Here is a 15707-nt window from a genome sequence, read left to right on the forward strand (position 1 = left end):
CCCCCCGCCGAGCTCAGGACCCCGCCCCTGGTGGCCGGCAGGCCCGGGGAAGCGGCCCCTGCCCTCGATCCCGCTCCCGCACCCGGCCGCGGTGACACGCCAGAGGGGCGGGGTGGGGGGGGGCTTTTGTCAGAGGGAGCTGTGGAGGGACACACCGGCACACAGGTGGCGGCGCCGGGGCTGGGCGCCGGTGGGGGCGGCCAGGTGCAGGTCGAGGGGCTCGCGGGCCGAAAGGACGGCAACTGGGCCCGCGGCGGAGTCTGGGTCCGGGCCAGCCACCCCGGGAGCGTCTGGGGTGCGCCTGCCTTCCAGGGCCGCCTTCTGGCCGCCTGGCCGGCCGGGCCGGCGGGGAGCGACCCCGCCGGCGCGCGCCGTGGTGGGAGGGGCCTGAGGAGGTGGGGCCTGCAGCGGGGCCCGGCGGGGGCGGAGCCGGCGGCCCCCGCCGCGGGCGAGTAAAGGAGAAGGCGGGCGGAGCGGGAGGCAAAAAGCCTACAGCACCCGGTATTCCCAGGCGGTCTCCCATCCAAGTACTAACCAGGCCCGACCCTGCTTAGCTTCCGAGATCAGACGAGATCGGGCGCGTTCAGGGTGGTATGGCCGTAGACGGGGGCGGGGGGCCGCGGGCGGCCTCTTGAGGCCCAGTTTCGCTGGCGCTGGCGCCTTAACGCCAGCCTGGCGGCCGGCCCGCCCCGGCAGGGCCCCCTCGCCCGCCCAGGCAGGGGCAACGGAGGTCTCGGGTATCGGGCGGCGGCGGAGGGTTTGGCGACCACCTCCCAGCCCAGGGCGGCCGTGACCCAGCAAACCCTTCGGCGCTTGGCGCCCCGCCCAAGATCCCGCACGTCGCTCACAGGGACGTGGCCCCGGAGGCTTCAGGGCCCGGGGCCCGCGGTCCCTTGGGCATCGGCCCTGCCCGCCCACGCGGCCCTAGGCGCAGCCCGGCCGCAGCCCGGGCCGGCCCTCCTGCCCGACAGCAGCTGGCCCGAAGCCACCGGGAGCCACCATTGAGTCGCCACGGCCCCTCAGCCCCGGCAAGGCCACCCTTGCCCCCACACCCCCCGCCGAGCTCAGGACCCCGCCCCTGGTGGCCGGCAGGCCCGGGGAAGCGGCCCCTGCCCTCGATCCCGCTCCCGCACCCGGCCGCGGTGACACGCCAGAGGGGCGGGGTGGGGGGGGGCTTTTGTCGGAGGGAGCTGTGGAGGGACACACCGGCACACAGGTGGCGGCGCCGGGGTTGGGCGCCGGTGGGGGCGGCCAGGTGCAGGTCGAGGGGCTCGCGGGCCGAAAGGACGGCAACTGGGCCCGCGGCGGAGTCTGGGTCCGGGCCAGCCACCCCGGGAGCGTCTGGGGTGCGGCTGCCTTCCAGGGCCGCCTTCTGGCCGCCTGGCCGGCCGGGCCGGCGGGGAGCGACCCCGCCGGCGCGCGCCGTGGTGGGAGGGGCCTGAGGAGGTGGGGCCTGCAGCGGGGCCCGGCGGGGGCGGAGCCGGCGACCCCGCCGCGGGCGAGTAAAGGAGAAGGCGGGCGGAGCGGGAGGCAAAAAGCCTACAGCACCCGGTATTCCCAGGCGGTCTCCCATCCAAGTACTAACCAGGCCCGACCCTGCTTAGCTTCCGAGATCAGACGAGATCGGGCGCGTTCAGGGTGGTATGGCCGTAGACGGGGGCGGGGGGCCGCGGGCGGCCTCTTGAGGCCCAGTTTCGCTGGCGCTGGCGCCTTAACGCCAGCCTGGCGGCCGGCCCGCCCCGGCAGGGCCCCCTCGCCCGCCCAGGCAGGGGCAACGGAGGTCTCGGGTATCGGGCGGCGGCGGAGGGTTTGGCGACCACCTCCCAGCCCAGGGCGGCCGTGACCCAGCAAACCCTTCGGCGCTTGGCGCCCCGCCCAAGATCCCGCACGTCGCTCACAGGGACGTGGCCCCGGAGGCTTCAGGGCCCGGGGCCCGCGGTCCCTTGGGCATCGGCCCTGCCCGCCCACGCGGCCCTAGGCGCAGCCCGGCCGCAGCCCGGGCCGGCCCTCCTGCCCGACAGCAGCTGGCCCGAAGCCACCGGGAGCCACCAATGAGTCGCCACGGCCCCTCAGCCCCGGCAAGGCCACCCTTGCCCCCACACCCCCCGCCGAGCTCAGGACCCCGCCCCTGGTGGCCGGCAGGCCCGGGGAAGCGGCCCCTGCCCTCGATCCCGCTCCCGCACCCGGCCGCGGTGACACGCCAGAGGGGCGGGGTGGGGGGGGGCTTTTGTCGGAGGGAGCTGTGGAGGGACACACCGGCACACAGGTGGCGGCGCCGGGGCTGGGCGCCGGTGGGGGCGGCCAGGTGCAGGTCGAGGGGCTCGCGGGCCGAAAGGACGGCAACTGGGCCCGCGGCGGAGTCTGGGTCCGGGCCAGCCACCCCGGGAGCGTCTGGGGTGCGCCTGCCTTCCAGGGCCGCCTTCTGGCCGCCTGGCCGGCCGGGCCGGCGGGGAGCGACCCCGCCGGCGCGCGCCGTGGTGGGAGGGGCCTGAGGAGGTGGGGCCTGCAGCGGGGCCCGGCGGGGGCGGAGCCGGCGGCCCCCGCCGCGGGCGAGTAAAGGAGAAGGCGGGCGGAGCGGGAGGCAAAAAGCCTACAGCACCCGGTATTCCCAGGCGGTCTCCCATCCAAGTACTAACCAGGCCCGACCCTGCTTAGCTTCCGAGATCAGACGAGATCGGGCGCGTTCAGGGTGGTATGGCCGTAGACGGGGGCGGGGGGCCGCGGGCGGCCTCTTGAGGCCCAGTTTCGCTGGCGCTGGCGCCTTAACGCCAGCCTGGCGGCCGGCCCGCCCCGGCAGGGCCCCCTCGCCCGCCCAGGCAGGGGCAACGGAGGTCTCGGGTATCGGGCGGCGGCGGAGGGTTTGGCGACCACCTCCCAGCCCAGGGCGGCCGTGACCCAGCAAACCCTTCGGCGCTTGGCGCCCCGCCCAAGATCCCGCACGTCGCTCACAGGGACGTGGCCCCGGAGGCTTCAGGGCCCGGGGCCCGCGGTCCCTTGGGCATCGGCCCTGCCCGCCCACGCGGCCCTAGGCGCAGCCCGGCCGCAGCCCGGGCCGGCCCTCCTGCCCGACAGCAGCTGGCCCGAAGCCACCGGGAGCCACCATTGAGTCGCCACGGCCCCTCAGCCCCGGCAAGGCCACCCTTGCCCCCACACCCCCCGCCGAGCTCAGGACCCCGCCCCTGGTGGCCGGCAGGCCCGGGGAAGCGGCCCCTGCCCTCGATCCCGCTCCCGCACCCGGCCGCGGTGACACGCCAGAGGGGCGGGGTGGGGGGGGGCTTTTGTCAGAGGGAGCTGTGGAGGGACACACCGGCACACAGGTGGCGGCGCCGGGGCTGGGCGCCGGTGGGGGCGGCCAGGTGCAGGTCGAGGGGCTCGCGGGCCGAAAGGACGGCAACTGGGCCCGCGGCGGAGTCTGGGTCCGGGCCAGCCACCCCGGGAGCGTCTGGGGTGCGCCTGCCTTCCAGGGCCGCCTTCTGGCCGCCTGGCCGGCCGGGCCGGCGGGGAGCGACCCCGCCGGCGCGCGCCGTGGTGGGAGGGGCCTGAGGAGGTGGGGCCTGCAGCGGGGCCCGGCGGGGGCGGAGCCGGCGGCCCCCCCGCCGCGGGCGAGTAAAGGAGAAGGCGGGCGGAGCGGGAGGCAAAAAGCCTACAGCACCCGGTATTCCCAGGCGGTCTCCCATCCAAGTACTAACCAGGCCCGACCCTGCTTAGCTTCCGAGATCAGACGAGATCGGGCGCGTTCAGGGTGGTATGGCCGTAGACGGGGGCGGGGGGCCGCGGGCGGCCTCTTGAGGCCCAGTTTCGCTGGCGCTGGCGCCTTAACGCCAGCCTGGCGGCCGGCCCGCCCCGGCAGGGCCCCCTCGCCCGCCCAGGCAGGGGCAACGGAGGTCTCGGGTATCGGGCGGCGGCGGAGGGTTTGGCGACCACCTCCCAGCCCAGGGCGGCCGTGACCCAGCAAACCCTTCGGCGCTTGGCGCCCCGCCCAAGATCCCGCACGTCGCTCACAGGGACGTGGCCCCGGAGGCTTCAGGGCCCGGGGCCCGCGGTCCCTTGGGCATCGGCCCTGCCCGCCCACGCGGCCCTAGGCGCAGCCCGGCCGCAGCCCGGGCCGGCCCTCCTGCCCGACAGCAGCTGGCCCGAAGCCACCGGGAGCCACCATTGAGTCGCCACGGCCCCTCAGCCCCGGCAAGGCCACCCTTGCCCCCACACCCCCCGCCGAGCTCAGGACCCCGCCCCTGGTGGCCGGCAGGCCCGGGGAAGCGGCCCCTGCCCTCGATCCCGCTCCCGCACCCGGCCGCGGTGACACGCCAGAGGGGCGGGGTGGGGGGGGGCTTTTGACGGAGGGAGCTGTGGAGGGACATACCGGCACACAGGTGGCGGCGCCGGGGCTGGGCGCCGGTGGGGGCGGCCAGGTGCAGGTCGAGGGGCTCGCGGGCCGAAAGGACGGCAACTGGGCCCATGGCGGAGTCTGGGTCTGGAGGGCTCTGAGCCTCCATCCGCTCTGTTGCCTCGGGTCTACCGGCCCGACGCCTGGTAGCGCGACACCCCACCGGCCCACAGACGTAGCCTCCCCAGCTGTGCTCACAGCGAGTCCAACCGCAGCCTGCATCCCTCCACGGGACACTTGGATTACTCCCGCGATCCCCACGAGGTGCGGCACCCGGCGGCCGAATGGGCTGAGATCCTGCCCTTGCGGCGCCCTGTGGCCACCTCCGCCTCCCTCACGGTACTGGCCGAGGCCTCGGACCAGCGGGCCCCGGCTCCCAGCTCAGCGCTGCTCCTCCGCCCCTCTCACCTCCTGCCCGACGTCCAGGCTACCGAGCACCCTCCACCCCCGCCCACCTTCATGCCACTCAGCCGGAACCCGGGAGGCAATGCCAACTACCAGGTGTATGACAGTCTGGTGCTGAAGCGGCAACCGCAGGAGGGCCAAGCGCGGGCCAACTCGCTGCTACCTTCCACCTCGGCCTCCAGGCCCTCTCTGCACGGGAGCCAGACTGGGAAAATGAACTTACCAGCAGCAAGTGGGGGCAGGGGCAGGGGGCGGCAGGGCATGGAGAGAGGAATAAAGAGCGCCAGAGTCCAGGAAACATTGGTGGTCTGTGGCTTGGAAGCGCCACTCCTTCTGCCAGCCTGGGTCCCTGCGCTTGGCTTCCTGCAATAAGAAGCCAGTGTCCCCTTCTTGGCCTGAGGGTCCCTTTGGTTTAGTGGCCACAGTTCTGCCAGCAGGCCCCTCCTGGTCCTATACCATGCACTAAGTACATCTGCAGCTGCAGACTCCAAACCCCTGGTCTCTGGGCACCTCCTCTGTGTCTCAGCTGTCCCTGTCCACAGAGAGCCTCATACAAGAAGTTGCTTCCAAACTGGGAGGTTCCACATCTGGGCAGGTCCAGCTCCAGGCCCAGTGAAGGGCATGAAGAAGGCTGAGGCTCTGGACTCCAGCCAGGCCTTCAGCAGGCCTCTGAGGCCAAGGTCTTCCTAGTCTCAAGAGGGGCCAAGAGACGCAATGTGTCATTTGAACAAGTGAGTCAGCGGGCGGTGAGCGAATGAATGACCGCTCGAGGGGATGTATGCCGGCCACCGGGCCCTGTTTGACTGTCCAGGCTCAGCTTACCTGACCCTGGTTACCAGGGAATGCCACTCTGGGCCCTCCTTTTCATCCCCCTCCCTCACTGTGACCTCACCACCTGCCCCATTATGACCCAGTCTGGCTCCCAGTTAAAACTGGAGGGCAGAGGGCCCAGGCAGTCCTGGGACCAACGGCCATGGGTGAGCGAAACTACTACCGAGCCGAGCCGTTCACTGGCCCCATCCCCAGGAAATGCCAGGAGCAAGGATACTCAATTCTTCTGATCCCGGTCAGCTTCATCTTGCTCAACGTGGGGATCAACATGGTGACTACGGTCAGGGCAGGATCTGTGCAGCGCGGTTGGGGGAGCCCTGGGGTCTTGAAGGGGCTGAGGTGGGAGGGCTGCTGGGGTGTGACCGGGACAAGGGTTGGATTTCAGGGCTCACCCTGCTCCCGGCCTCCCCCCTCCCCTTCTTCCCTCAACTCTGGAGGCATCTGAAGAGATTCTTGCGGGCACTTTTCAATCGTATTTTCCACAAAGGTGAGTGGGCGCCGGCGTGGGTTCAGGGGATGTGGGCCTGTCCCCTTTCTTCTATCCCTGCCTTGATTCTCAGCCCCTCAGGAACCCAGGCCCTGACCCATCTCGCCTTTCCCCACAGACAAGCAAGCCAGCTGTGTAGGCACCCATCGCATGTGCATGCGCTGCTCCGTGGATCCCAAGAACCTGTGCTCAAGAGTTTCTTCCCACTTCTGCCATCGCCCAAGCTTCCTGCTCGGGCAGGTAAACCACCTTGACTACTGCCTGCAGCGGGGCTCGGCGGGGGCGGAGCCGGCGGCCCCCCCGCCGCGGGCGAGTAAAGGAGAAGGCGGGCGGAGCGGGAGGCAAAAAGCCTACAGCACCCGGTATTCCCAGGCGGTCTCCCATCCAAGTACTAACCAGGCCCGACCCTGCTTAGCTTCCGAGATCAGACGAGATCGGGCGCGTTCAGGGTGGTATGGCCGTAGACGGGGGCGGGGGGCCGCGGGCGGCCTCTTGAGGCCCAGTTTCGCTGGCGCTGGCGCCTTAACGCCAGCCTGGCGGCCGGCCCGCCCCGGCAGGGCCCCCTCGCCCGCCCAGGCAGGGGCAACGGAGGTTTCGGGTATCGGGCGGCGGCGGAGGGTTTGGCGACCACCTCCCAGCCCAGGGCGGCCGTGACCCAGCAAACCCTTCGGCGCTTGGCGCCCCGCCCAAGATCCCGCACGTCGCTCACAGGGACGTGGCCCCGGAGGCTTCAGGGCCCGGGGCCCGCGGTCCCTTGGGCATCGGCCCTGCCCGCCCACGCGGCCCTAGGCGCAGCCCGGCCGCAGCCCGGGCCGGCCCTCCTGCCCGACAGCAGCTGGCCCGAAGCCACTGGGAGCCACCATTGAGTCGCCACGGCCCCTCAGCCCCGGCAAGGCCACCCTTGCCCCCACACCCCCCGCCGAGCTCAGGACCCCGCCCCTGGTGGCCGGCAGGCCCGGGGAAGCGGCCCCTGCCCTCGATCCCGCTCCCGCACCCGGCCGCGGTGACACGCCAGAGGGGCGGGGTGGGGGGGGGCTTTTGTCAGAGGGAGCTGTGGAGGGACACACCGGCACACAGGTGGCGGCGCCGGGGCTGGGCGCCGGTGGGGGCGGCCAGGTGCAGGTCGAGGGGCTCGCGGGCCGAAAGGACGGCAACTGGGCCCGCGGCGGAGTCTGGGTCCGGGCCAGCCACCCCGGGAGCGTCTGGGGTGCGCCTGCCTTCCAGGGCCGCCTTCTGGCCGCCTGGCCGGCCGGGCCGGCGGGGAGCGACCCCGCCGGCGCGCGCCGTGGTGGGAGGGGCCTGAGGAGGTGGGGCCTGCAGCGGGGCCCGGCGGGGGCGGAGCCGGCGGCCCCCGCCGCGGGCGAGTAAAGGAGAAGGCGGGCGGAGCGGGAGGCAAAAAGCCTACAGCACCCGGTATTCCCAGGCGGTCTCCCATCCAAGTACTAACCAGGCCCGACCCTGCTTAGCTTCCGAGATCAGACGAGATCGGGCGCGTTCAGGGTGGTATGGCCGTAGACGGGGGCGGGGGGCCGCGGGCGGCCTCTTGAGGCCCAGTTTCGCTGGCGCTGGCGCCTTAACGCCAGCCTGGCGGCCGGCCCGCCCCGGCAGGGCCCCCTCGCCCGCCCAGGCAGGGGCAACGGAGGTCTCGGGTATCGGGCGGCGGCGGAGGGTTTGGCGACCACCTCCCAGCCCAGGGCGGCCGTGACCCAGCAAACCCTTCGGCGCTTGGCGCCCCGCCCAAGATCCCGCACGTCGCTCACAGGGACGTGGCCCCGGAGGCTTCAGGGCCCGGGGCCCGCGGTCCCTTGGGCATCGGCCCTGCCCGCCCACGCGGCCCTAGGCGCAGCCCGGCCGCAGCCCGGGCCGGCCCTCCTGCCCGACAGCAGCTGGCCCGAAGCCACCGGGAGCCACCATTGAGTCGCCACGGCCCCTCAGCCCCGGCAAGGCCACCCTTGCCCCCACACCCCCCGCCGAGCTCAGGACCCCGCCCCTGGTGGCCGGCAGGCCCGGGGAAGCGGCCCCTGCCCTCGATCCCGCTCCCGCACCCGGCCGCGGTGACACGCCAGAGGGGCGGGGTGGGGGGGGGCTTTTGTCGGAGGGAGCTGTGGAGGGACACACCGGCACACAGGTGGCGGCGCCGGGGCTGGGCGCCGGTGGGGGCGGCCAGGTGCAGGTCGAGGGGCTCGCGGGCCGAAAGGACGGCAACTGGGCCCGCGGCGGAGTCTGGGTCCGGGCCAGCCACCCCGGGAGCGTCTGGGGTGCGCCTGCCTTCCAGGGCCGCCTTCTGGCCGCCTGGCCGGCCGGGCCGGCGGGGAGCGACCCCGCCGGCGCGCGCCGTGGTGGGAGGGGCCTGAGGAGGTGGGGCCTGCAGCGGGGCCCGGCGGGGGCGGAGCCGGCGGCCCCCGCCGCGGGCGAGTAAAGGAGAAGGCGGGCGGAGCGGGAGGCAAAAAGCCTACAGCACCCGGTATTCCCAGGCGGTCTCCCATCCAAGTACTAACCAGGCCCGACCCTGCTTAGCTTCCGAGATCAGACGAGATCGGGCGCGTTCAGGGTGGTATGGCCGTAGACGGGGGCGGGGGGCCGCGGGCGGCCTCTTGAGGCCCAGTTTCGCTGGCGCTGGCGCCTTAACGCCAGCCTGGCGGCCGGCCCGCCCCGGCAGGGCCCCCTCGCCCGCCCAGGCAGGGGCAACGGAGGTCTCGGGTATCGGGCGGCGGCGGAGGGTTTGGCGACCACCTCCCAGCCCAGGGCGGCCGTGACCCAGCAAACCCTTCGGCGCTTGGCGCCCCGCCCAAGATCCCGCACGTCGCTCACAGGGACGTGGCCCCGGAGGCTTCAGGGCCCGGGGCCCGCGGTCCCTTGGGCATCGGCCCTGCCCGCCCACGCGGCCCTAGGCGCAGCCCGGCCGCAGCCCGGGCCGGCCCTCCTGCCCGACAGCAGCTGGCCCGAAGCCACCGGGAGCCACCATTGAGTCGCCACGGCCCCTCAGCCCCGGCAAGGCCACCCTTGCCCCCACACCCCCCGCCGAGCTCAGGACCCCGCCCCTGGTGGCCGGCAGGCCCGGGGAAGCGGCCCCTGCCCTCGATCCCGCTCCCGCACCCGGCCGCGGTGACACGCCAGAGGGGCGGGGTGGGGGGGGGCTTTTGTCAGAGGGAGCTGTGGAGGGACACACCGGCACACAGGTGGCGGCGCCGGGGCTGGGCGCCGGTGGGGGCGGCCAGGTGCAGGTCGAGGGGCTCGCGGGCCGAAAGGACGGCAACTGGGCCCGCGGCGGAGTCTGGGTCCGGGCCAGCCACCCCGGGAGCGTCTGGGGTGCGCCTGCCTTCCAGGGCCGCCTTCTGGCCGCCTGGCCGGCCGGGCCGGCGGGGAGCGACCCCGCCGGCGCGCGCCGTGGTGGGAGGGGCCTGAGGAGGTGGGGCCTGCAGCGGGGCCCGGCGGGGGCGGAGCCGGCGGCCCCCGCCGCGGGCGAGTAAAGGAGAAGGCGGGCGGAGCGGGAGGCAAAAAGCCTACAGCACCCGGTATTCCCAGGCGGTCTCCCATCCAAGTACTAACCAGGCCCGACCCTGCTTAGCTTCCGAGATCAGACGAGATCGGGCGCGTTCAGGGTGGTATGGCCGTAGACGGGGGCGGGGGGCCGCGGGCGGCCTCTTGAGGCCCAGTTTCGCTGGCGCTGGCGCCTTAACGCCAGCCTGGCGGCCGGCCCGCCCCGGCAGGGCCCCCTCGCCCGCCCAGGCAGGGGCAACGGAGGTCTCGGGTATCGGGCGGCGGCGGAGGGTTTGGCGACCACCTCCCAGCCCAGGGCGGCCGTGACCCAGCAAACCCTTCGGCGCTTGGCGCCCCGCCCAAGATCCCGCACGTCGCTCACAGGGACGTGGCCCCGGAGGCTTCAGGGCCCGGGGCCCGCGGTCCCTTGGGCATCGGCCCTGCCCGCCCACGCGGCCCTAGGCGCAGCCCGGCCGCAGCCCGGGCCGGCCCTCCTGCCCGACAGCAGCTGGCCCGAAGCCACCGGGAGCCACCAATGAGTCGCCACGGCCCCTCAGCCCCGGCAAGGCCACCCTTGCCCCCACACCCCCCGCCGAGCTCAGGACCCCGCCCCTGGTGGCCGGCAGGCCCGGGGAAGCGGCCCCTGCCCTCGATCCCGCTCCCGCACCCGGCCGCGGTGACACGCCAGAGGGGCGGGGTGGGGGGGGGCTTTTGTCGGAGGGAGCTGTGGAGGGACACACCGGCACACAGGTGGCGGCGCCGGGGCTGGGCGCCGGTGGGGGCGGCCAGGTGCAGGTCGAGGGGCTCGCGGGCCGAAAGGACGGCAACTGGGCCCGCGGCGGAGTCTGGGTCCGGGCCAGCCACCCCGGGAGCGTCTGGGGTGCGCCTGCCTTCCAGGGCCGCCTTCTGGCCGCCTGGCCGGCCGGGCCGGCGGGGAGCGACCCCGCCGGCGCGCGCCGTGGTGGGAGGGGCCTGAGGAGGTGGGGCCTGCAGCGGGGCCCGGCGGGGGCGGAGCCGGCGGCCCCCGCCGCGGGCGAGTAAAGGAGAAGGCGGGCGGAGCGGGAGGCAAAAAGCCTACAGCACCCGGTATTCCCAGGCGGTCTCCCATCCAAGTACTAACCAGGCCCGACCCTGCTTAGCTTCCGAGATCAGACGAGATCGGGCGCGTTCAGGGTGGTATGGCCGTAGACGGGGGCGGGGGGCCGCGGGCGGCCTCTTGAGGCCCAGTTTCGCTGGCGCTGGCGCCTTAACGCCAGCCTGGCGGCCGGCCCGCCCCGGCAGGGCCCCCTCGCCCGCCCAGGCAGGGGCAACGGAGGTCTCGGGTATCGGGCGGCGGCGGAGGGTTTGGCGACCACCTCCCAGCCCAGGGCGGCCGTGACCCAGCAAACCCTTCGGCGCTTGGCGCCCCGCCCAAGATCCCGCACGTCGCTCACAGGGACGTGGCCCCGGAGGCTTCAGGGCCCGGGGCCCGCGGTCCCTTGGGCATCGGCCCTGCCCGCCCACGCGGCCCTAGGCGCAGCCCGGCCGCAGCCCGGGCCGGCCCTCCTGCCCGACAGCAGCTGGCCCGAAGCCACCGGGAGCCACCATTGAGTCGCCACGGCCCCTCAGCCCCGGCAAGGCCACCCTTGCCCCCACACCCCCCGCCGAGCTCAGGACCCCGCCCCTGGTGGCCGGCAGGCCCGGGGAAGCGGCCCCTGCCCTCGATCCCGCTCCCGCACCCGGCCGCGGTGACACGCCAGAGGGGCGGGGTGGGGGGGGGCTTTTGTCAGAGGGAGCTGTGGAGGGACACACCGGCACACAGGTGGCGGCGCCGGGGCTGGGCGCCGGTGGGGGCGGCCAGGTGCAGGTCGAGGGGCTCGCGGGCCGAAAGGACGGCAACTGGGCCCGCGGCGGAGTCTGGGTCCGGGCCAGCCACCCCGGGAGCGTCTGGGGTGCGCCTGCCTTCCAGGGCCGCCTTCTGGCCGCCTGGCCGGCCGGGCCGGCGGGGAGCGACCCCGCCGGCGCGCGCCGTGGTGGGAGGGGCCTGAGGAGGTGGGGCCTGCAGCGGGGCCCGGCGGGGGCGGAGCCGGCGGCCCCCCCGCCGCGGGCGAGTAAAGGAGAAGGCGGGCGGAGCGGGAGGCAAAAAGCCTACAGCACCCGGTATTCCCAGGCGGTCTCCCATCCAAGTACTAACCAGGCCCGACCCTGCTTAGCTTCCGAGATCAGACGAGATCGGGCGCGTTCAGGGTGGTATGGCCGTAGACGGGGGCGGGGGGCCGCGGGCGGCCTCTTGAGGCCCAGTTTCGCTGGCGCTGGCGCCTTAACGCCAGCCTGGCGGCCGGCCCGCCCCGGCAGGGCCCCCTCGCCCGCCCAGGCAGGGGCAACGGAGGTCTCGGGTATCGGGCGGCGGCGGAGGGTTTGGCGACCACCTCCCAGCCCAGGGCGGCCGTGACCCAGCAAACCCTTCGGCGCTTGGCGCCCCGCCCAAGATCCCGCACGTCGCTCACAGGGACGTGGCCCCGGAGGCTTCAGGGCCCGGGGCCCGCGGTCCCTTGGGCATCGGCCCTGCCCGCCCACGCGGCCCTAGGCGCAGCCCGGCCGCAGCCCGGGCCGGCCCTCCTGCCCGACAGCAGCTGGCCCGAAGCCACCGGGAGCCACCATTGAGTCGCCACGGCCCCTCAGCCCCGGCAAGGCCACCCTTGCCCCCACACCCCCCGCCGAGCTCAGGACCCCGCCCCTGGTGGCCGGCAGGCCCGGGGAAGCGGCCCCTGCCCTCGATCCCGCTCCCGCACCCAGCCGCGGTGACACGCCAGAGGGGCGGGGTGGGGGGGGGCTTTTGACGGAGGGAGCTGTGGAGGGACATACCGGCACACAGGTGGCGGCGCCGGGGCTGGGCGCCGGTGGGGGCGGCCAGGTGCAGGTCGAGGGGCTCGCGGGCCGAAAGGACGGCAACTGGGCCCATGGCGGAGTCTGGGTCTGGAGGGCTCTGAGCCTCCATCCGCTCTGTTGCCTCGGGTCTACCGGCCCGACGCCTGGTAGCGCGACACCCCACCGGCCCACAGACGTAGCCTCCCCAGCTGTGCTCACAGCGAGTCCAACCGCAGCCTGCATCCCTCCACGGGACACTTGGATTACTCCCGCGATCCCCACGAGGTGCGGCACCCGGCGGCCGAATGGGCTGAGATCCTGCCCTTGCGGCGCCCTGTGGCCACCTCCGCCTCCCTCACGGTACTGGCCGAGGCCTCGGACCAGCGGGCCCCGGCTCCCAGCTCAGCGCTGCTCCTCCGCCCCTCTCACCTCCTGCCCGACGTCCAGGCTACCGAGCACCCTCCACCCCCGCCCACCTTCATGCCACTCAGCCGGAACCCGGGAGGCAATGCCAACTACCAGGTGTATGACAGTCTGGTGCTGAAGCGGCAACCGCAGGAGGGCCAAGCGCGGGCCAACTCGCTGCTACCTTCCACCTCGGCCTCCAGGCCCTCTCTGCACGGGAGCCAGACTGGGAAAATGAACTTACCAGCAGCAAGTGGGGGCAGGGGCAGGGGGCGGCAGGGCATGGAGAGAGGAATAAAGAGCGCCAGAGTCCAGGAAACATTGGTGGTCTGTGGCTTGGAAGCGCCACTCCTTCTGCCAGCCTGGGTCCCTGCGCTTGGCTTCCTGCAATAAGAAGCCAGTGTCCCCTTCTTGGCCTGAGGGTCCCTTTGGTTTAGTGGCCACAGTTCTGCCAGCAGGCCCCTCCTGGTCCTATACCATGCACTAAGTACATCTGCAGCTGCAGACTCCAAACCCCTGGTCTCTGGGCACCTCCTCTGTGTCTCAGCTGTCCCTGTCCACAGAGAGCCTCATACAAGAAGTTGCTTCCAAACTGGGAGGTTCCACATCTGGGCAGGTCCAGCTCCAGGCCCAGTGAAGGGCATGAAGAAGGCTGAGGCTCTGGACTCCAGCCAGGCCTTCAGCAGGCCTCTGAGGCCAAGGTCTTCCTAGTCTCAAGAGGGGCCAAGAGACGCAATGTGTCATTTGAACAAGTGAGTCAGCGGGCGGTGAGCGAATGAATGACCGCTCGAGGGGATGTATGCCGGCCACCGGGCCCTGTTTGACTGTCCAGGCTCAGCTTACCTGACCCTGGTTACCAGGGAATGCCACTCTGGGCCCTCCTTTTCATCCCCCTCCCTCACTGTGACCTCACCACCTGCCCCATTATGACCCAGTCTGGCTCCCAGTTAAAACTGGAGGGCAGAGGGCCCAGGCAGTCCTGGGACCAACGGCCATGGGTGAGCGAAACTACTACCGAGCCGAGCCGTTCACTGGCCCCATCCCCAGGAAATGCCAGGAGCAAGGATACTCAATTCTTCTGATCCCGGTCAGCTTCATCTTGCTCAACGTGGGGATCAACATGGTGACTACGGTCAGGGCAGGATCTGTGCAGCGCGGTTGGGGGAGCCCTGGGGTCTTGAAGGGGCTGAGGTGGGAGGGCTGCTGGGGTGTGACCGGGACAAGGGTTGGATTTCAGGGCTCACCCTGCTCCCGGCCTCCCCCCTCCCCTTCTTCCCTCAACTCTGGAGGCATCTGAAGAGATTCTTGCGGGCACTTTTCAATCGTATTTTCCACAAAGGTGAGTGGGCGCCGGCGTGGGTTCAGGGGATGTGGGCCTGTCCCCTTTCTTCTATCCCTGCCTTGATTCTCAGCCCCTCAGGAACCCAGGCCCTGACCCATCTCGCCTTTCCCCACAGACAAGCAAGCCAGCTGTGTAGGCACCCATCGCATGTGCATGCGCTGCTCCGTGGATCCCAAGAACCTGTGCTCAAGAGTTTCTTCCCACTTCTGCCATCGCCCAAGCTTCCTGCTCGGGCAGGTAAACCACCTTGACTACTGCCTGCAGCGGGGCTCGGCGGGGGCGGAGCCGGCGGCCCCCCCGCCGCGGGCGAGTAAAGGAGAAGGCGGGCGGAGCGGGAGGCAAAAAGCCTACAGCACCCGGTATTCCCAGGCGGTCTCCCATCCAAGTACTAACCAGGCCCGACCCTGCTTAGCTTCCGAGATCAGACGAGATCGGGCGCGTTCAGGGTGGTATGGCCGTAGACGGGGGCGGGGGGCCGCGGGCGGCCTCTTGAGGCCCAGTTTCGCTGGCGCTGGCGCCTTAACGCCAGCCTGGCGGCCGGCCCGCCCCGGCAGGGCCCCCTCGCCCGCCCAGGCAGGGGCAACGGAGGTTTCGGGTATCGGGCGGCGGCGGAGGGTTTGGCGACCACCTCCCAGCCCAGGGCGGCCGTGACCCAGCAAACCCTTCGGCGCTTGGCGCCCCGCCCAAGATCCCGCACGTCGCTCACAGGGACGTGGCCCCGGAGGCTTCAGGGCCCGGGGCCCGCGGTCCCTTGGGCATCGGCCCTGCCCGCCCACGCGGCCCTAGGCGCAGCCCGGCCGCAGCCCGGGCCGGCCCTCCTGCCCGACAGCAGCTGGCCCGAAGCCACTGGGAGCCACCATTGAGTCGCCACGGCCCCTCAGCCCCGGCAAGGCCACCCTTGCCCCCACACCCCCCGCCGAGCTCAGGACCCCGCCCCTGGTGGCCGGCAGGCCCGGGGAAGCGGCCCCTGCCCTCGATCCCGCTCCCGCACCCGGCCGCGGTGACACGCCAGAGGGGCGGGGTGGGGGGGGGCTTTTGTCAGAGGGAGCTGTGGAGGGACACACCGGCACACAGGTGGCGGCGCCGGGGCTGGGCGCCGGTGGGGGCGGCCAGGTGCAGGTCGAGGGGCTCGCGGGCCGAAAGGACGGCAACTGGGCCCGCGGCGGAGTCTGGGTCCGGGCCAGCCACCCCGGGAGCGTCTGGGGTGCGCCTGCCTTCCAGGGCCGCCTTCTGGCCGCCTGGCCGGCCGGGCCGGCGGGGAGCGACCCCGCCGGCGCGCGCCGTGGTGGGAGGGGCCTGAGGAGGTGGGGCCTGCAGCGGGGCCCGGCGGGGGCGGAGCCGGCGGCCCCCGCCGCGGGCGAGTAAAGGAGAAGGCGGGCGGAGCGGGAGGCAAAAAGCCTACAGCACCCGGTATTCCCAGGCGGTCTCCCATCCAAGTACTAACCAGGCCCGACCCTGCTTAGCTTCCGAGATCAGACGAGATCGGGCGCGTTCAGGGTGGTATGGCCGTAGACGGGGGCGGGGGG

At 73.0% G+C, this 15707-nt stretch overlaps 12 non-coding genes across 12 annotated transcripts; all 12 read right to left on the reverse strand.

Moving 5' to 3' along the window:
• Positions 1-486: 486 nt before the first annotated feature.
• Positions 487-605, reverse strand: LOC132595795 (5S ribosomal RNA). The gene has a single exon (XR_009561904.1). It is a non-coding gene; the product is annotated as a 5S ribosomal RNA (ribosomal RNA).
• A 931-nt stretch (positions 606-1536) lies between these two features.
• On the reverse strand, positions 1537-1655 carry LOC132595796 (5S ribosomal RNA). The gene has a single exon (XR_009561905.1). It is a non-coding gene; the product is annotated as a 5S ribosomal RNA (ribosomal RNA).
• Positions 1656-2587: 932 nt separating this feature from the next.
• LOC132595797 (5S ribosomal RNA) lies at positions 2588-2706 on the reverse strand. The gene has a single exon (XR_009561906.1). It is a non-coding gene; the product is annotated as a 5S ribosomal RNA (ribosomal RNA).
• A 934-nt stretch (positions 2707-3640) lies between these two features.
• LOC132595799 (5S ribosomal RNA) lies at positions 3641-3759 on the reverse strand. The gene has a single exon (XR_009561908.1). It is a non-coding gene; the product is annotated as a 5S ribosomal RNA (ribosomal RNA).
• Positions 3760-6454: 2695 nt separating this feature from the next.
• Positions 6455-6573, reverse strand: LOC132595800 (5S ribosomal RNA). The gene has a single exon (XR_009561909.1). It is a non-coding gene; the product is annotated as a 5S ribosomal RNA (ribosomal RNA).
• Positions 6574-7505: 932 nt separating this feature from the next.
• Positions 7506-7624, reverse strand: LOC132595801 (5S ribosomal RNA). Its single transcript, XR_009561910.1, has one exon. It is a non-coding gene; the product is annotated as a 5S ribosomal RNA (ribosomal RNA).
• Positions 7625-8556: 932 nt separating this feature from the next.
• Positions 8557-8675, reverse strand: LOC132595802 (5S ribosomal RNA). The gene has a single exon (XR_009561911.1). It is a non-coding gene; the product is annotated as a 5S ribosomal RNA (ribosomal RNA).
• Positions 8676-9607: 932 nt separating this feature from the next.
• LOC132595803 (5S ribosomal RNA) lies at positions 9608-9726 on the reverse strand. The gene has a single exon (XR_009561912.1). It is a non-coding gene; the product is annotated as a 5S ribosomal RNA (ribosomal RNA).
• Positions 9727-10658: 932 nt separating this feature from the next.
• On the reverse strand, positions 10659-10777 carry LOC132595804 (5S ribosomal RNA). The gene has a single exon (XR_009561913.1). It is a non-coding gene; the product is annotated as a 5S ribosomal RNA (ribosomal RNA).
• A 934-nt stretch (positions 10778-11711) lies between these two features.
• LOC132595805 (5S ribosomal RNA) lies at positions 11712-11830 on the reverse strand. Its single transcript, XR_009561914.1, has one exon. It is a non-coding gene; the product is annotated as a 5S ribosomal RNA (ribosomal RNA).
• A 2695-nt stretch (positions 11831-14525) lies between these two features.
• Positions 14526-14644, reverse strand: LOC132595806 (5S ribosomal RNA). The gene has a single exon (XR_009561915.1). It is a non-coding gene; the product is annotated as a 5S ribosomal RNA (ribosomal RNA).
• Positions 14645-15576: 932 nt separating this feature from the next.
• Positions 15577-15695, reverse strand: LOC132595807 (5S ribosomal RNA). Its single transcript, XR_009561916.1, has one exon. It is a non-coding gene; the product is annotated as a 5S ribosomal RNA (ribosomal RNA).
• Between the last annotated feature and the right edge of the window lie 12 nt (positions 15696-15707).

This window comes from Globicephala melas, unplaced genomic scaffold (assembly GCF_963455315.2).
Source record: "Globicephala melas unplaced genomic scaffold, mGloMel1.2 SCAFFOLD_362, whole genome shotgun sequence".
Lineage (NCBI taxonomy): Eukaryota > Metazoa > Chordata > Mammalia > Artiodactyla > Delphinidae > Globicephala > Globicephala melas.